The following is a 4,131-nucleotide window of genomic DNA, read 5'->3' on the forward strand; positions in this document are numbered from 1 at the left end:
AAGGTTAGAGCAGGTTCTGTCCACTTTTGAGCAAAAGGTGAATGGCCAGGTTTCATGTTTATATTATGAGCCTCACATACGTGGAGGCCACGTCTTGTTGATTCTCCTGACAGACACTTACATAGTACCTTGTACACTTTTCATGCTCAAATGTCCTTGGATACTATTATCAAAAACTTCCATCTTTGTTCATGAGCCTTGAAAACAAAAGAGAAAATTTCACTTCCATTCAAATGTTCTCATACCATTTAACACCTAGCAATTGAGAAGTCGTCTCTACTCCATCATAAAATATTTTATTATGTCAATTATGGGAAACCCAATCACTCAAATAATGCACATTGAGATGGAGCACAGCACCTGGAGAGCTATGGGAGTAATCATAAAACTGGCCATGGATATGAGCACAGTGATAGAAATGTCTTCTAATTCCAATGATTCCTGAAAATCAAGGGAATTAATCATTCATTTCTCCCTTTTCACTACAAACTTAGATACAAATGCATTTAAGTGGACACATTAGGCTGAGTGTCACTGTCATCAAGTTTGATTATGGATGAGGTCAATTTAAAGAAAGATAGATAAGACAAAATCTAGCAACATTTATTCTCTGGCTCTGAGTGGATGGATAGATGATAAATGATAGATAGATGGATCAATACTCATTAACAAATCAAAATTTATAAATAAAAATAATTTAAGTAAATCCATTACACAGCTTCAAGATAAAGAAGCAGTTAGTTATGCCTGTGTGTGTCTGTCTGTCTATCTGTCTGTCTGTGTGTGTGTATACACATGCAGATGAACACAAATAGATCAATGTCAAATGTCTTCCTCAATTACTCTTCACTTCATTTTTTTCTAGTTTCATCCTTTATTTGGAATACAGGCAACATTAGTTTTAGATTTTTTTAAATGAACAAACACAATGATAAAAGTGTTGAAAATAAGTATGGCCTGAATTTGGAGAGTGAGTGGTTTTCCAGTTTGGGAGTAGGAGAGAAAATGGGTGCAAGATCATCCCCAAAGGAGAAGAGAACACATACTTAGTGAGCCACCGAAGGGTTTGGCATCCACTCACTAAGGGCAAGCAGTGCAGTGCAATGCAGACTAACCATCCATGATCTTCCTCACAGCACATCAGAGTCTCCAATGCTCAGAGTACTTGTCGGTACAAGATAGAAAGCATCTACAGATGGACTTACTAATTAATCTGGATGACTAGGAACTGTCTCCCATTCCTGAGGTAACAAAAATCTTCAGAGTGACTGTTGGAGCAGGGAACCTTTCATGTACTCCCAATTATAGCACAGTGCATAGACTGGTGAGTGTCAGCCCTGACAGGGCACTGCATGCTATTGCTCAAAGACCACCTGTACATTTGTACAACATTCCCATCATGGTTCTAGCTGCTACTGAACTGAGGTCACCTTCTGCACCCTGTGTACACCAAATGATAACACCAAATGTACTCTAGAGCAAAGCCAGGGAACCTAGAGTATTAGCCCAAAGTGTCCTTGCCTAGTCACTATACTCAAAATCTGTATGTTTCTTAGTTTTATCCAGGCCATGTTCTGGGTTTCCTTCAATCCTAGCTGAAGACCATTCATTGCCCCAAACGCAGCCCCTGTCACACAACATTGTCCAGTGGTGAAGAAAACGAGCTCAAATCTGCCTCAGGTTTTGTTAGCTCCAGTTGGCGAAATAGAATCAGTATCCTGAATGAGATAGTGTGGGTCCCCATTTAAATAAGGAGATGAGGGAGGGCCTGTACCCAGTTATAGCACTACCTCATGCTGGGGGCATGTGTGTGCTCTGCTGTGGTCCCCACAGCAACAGTGTTACCACTGCCACCTTCACACACTGACCTTCCAGGTGCCGGCTCCATTTGTTTTTGATGTGTCTGCGCGCGTGTGTGTGTGTGTATGTGTGTGTGTGTGTGTGTGTGTTATGTATGTATGCATATGTCTTTACTAAGCCTGGGCTGCCCACCAGAGACCCTCCTGTCCCCATCTCTGCAGCATTAGGATTAGAGATGTGCATCACCACAACAGACTTTCTGTGGGTGATGAGGAATCTGAAATTGGTCTTCATGCTTACATAAGAAGCCCTTGACCCACCGGGCTCTCTCCTTATCCCTGTTGCTTCTTTCTTCTTTCTCCTTCCCTCCTTTCTTTCTTTTTCCTTTCCTTCTTTTCTTAAACGTACTTAGGCATTTATAGGCATTTCAAGCATATCAAAGAGTAAATTTTAATTATGAAGTTATTGTGCTATCCTGATCATCTATAAGGTTTCATAGTTCAATTTTCCTCTATTACTAAAAAAAAAGTGGAAAAGTAACTATCTTGGTTTTGCTGTTGTTGTGGTTTTTTTCTACATTTCAATAATCTTACTACCAACTGAATTAACACTAACGTGTTTGTGAGTCATATGTATAAGCAAGACTCTGTACTGTTAAAAGTCTACTTAATGTCTCTTTTGCTGTCAGAAATTATTTGCAACTTATTTGTCACCCTATTAAAAAGACAAGTTCAAATCTCATTCTAAATGACAAGCAAATGTTTTTAACAACAAGAGCTGATTTCAAGGACTGGTTTTCACTTCATTACAGCGTAACTCCTGGGATACGCTCTTGACAATGGTGTCCTCGGTTCCTCCTCAACATGCCCATCTGTTCTGTGTCTAGCCTCTCTTGCTCCAAACATACAAAAGGATGATGGTAAATAACAAAGAAGCTCACCTTTATACTCTGGAGACAGAAGGAATGAAGCTCTACAGCTCCATCCCTAAAGAGGTGATTAGTCACCTTCCCCTTCCTTGTCTTCACCCCTCCCCCTCAGAATGTGTGCCCACAGAGGGAGGTTGTTCCAGAAGGAAAGGGATTGTCACAAGCCCATTCACCCCTCTTCATACTAAAACAGCAGGATGTCTCTGTGACCCAAACATACTTGCTACAGCAGATGAAAGGAGGAAACACAAGAAAGGGACTTCAAGCCTGGCTATTTGGATACGCAAAGATTCTATGAATCTAGAATCAACAATTTACCATGCCTGACTGCAGAGCTTTGCTCAAATTAAAGGACCGAGGCTCAAGGAATGGTTTACCTGATGCTTCAAGTTAACAGCCTCCATCGTCAGAAGGAAACAAATTCTCATTTCTTTTTAAAATATCATTTATACAATGCCAAAGCATTCTTCTGAACAGTATCATGTAGTGGGAAAGGGGAAGGACAGAGGGGTTCTTAGTAGCTAAGTCTTATTGTGTTGAACAAGCACAGTATGAAGTTTACATATTTACATAGGTGTCATGATGTAACCCAGTCTCAGAAAACTCAAAAATTAACAAATTAGTGTCTGGACATATACATCACATAGGACTGAGATTAACAATGCATCTATATAAAATTACCAAGATTGTTGGCAATGAAAAAACAATGCTGCCTCTATAAGAAATAAAAATGAAAACAAATACCATTCTTCCACATAAGGCATCTCTGGCTCACTGTCCTTAAGTTTCCATAACCTTCTCAAGTAGTGCTTCCAATGAGCTTGATCCATGTTCACTTAAAATTGAACTCAGTTTTCTCGATCTAGTTTAAGTGAACCTTGCTTCCCATTGCTAGAGTTGGCCTGGGAAGGGTCATAGGTGTATACAAACACTAGAACTCATCACAAAGAAAACCTACCTCGAATCATGCAGAGTCAGATACTGCATGCTGGAATTTCTTCAGTTAGAGCTGTCCTAATTCTGTCCCTTTTCTCAGGAAACATCAGTAAATTTAATTGCCTGCTTCATATCCAGCCCCCAATACTGTTAAACGGCAGGCTACAATCCCATTGTTCTTTGCCTCTCCCTTTGCATTCCCAGTGTCCTTGTCCAACGTGGTACACACAATAGCTGATATTCACTGAGTATGTGCTAGTCACCATTGCATGAATACCATTGCATTCAGTCACTTCAGAAGCATTATGAAACAATGTACTAGTTTTATCCCCATTTTGTAGACAATAGATTGTCTTCACAGAGATGTTCAGTAGCTTGCCAAGGTACAAGTTCTCATTTGTAAGTAGCACAGCCAGTTCTGGGAGTCACTAAGCCACCCTTCATCCACTAAGCACTCCATAGGAGCT

The 4,131-nt window shown here is 40.2% G+C and overlaps 1 pseudogene; it reads right to left on the bottom strand.

Moving 5' to 3' along the window:
* Positions 1-1,259: 1,259 nt before the first annotated feature.
* LOC131907717 (mitochondrial import inner membrane translocase subunit Tim23-like) lies at positions 1,260-3,558 on the bottom strand (annotated as a pseudogene).
* Positions 3,559-4,131: the final 573 nt, after the last annotated feature.

Source organism: Peromyscus eremicus, chromosome 4 (genome assembly GCF_949786415.1).
Source record: "Peromyscus eremicus chromosome 4, PerEre_H2_v1, whole genome shotgun sequence".
Classification (NCBI taxonomy): domain Eukaryota; kingdom Metazoa; phylum Chordata; class Mammalia; order Rodentia; family Cricetidae; genus Peromyscus; species Peromyscus eremicus.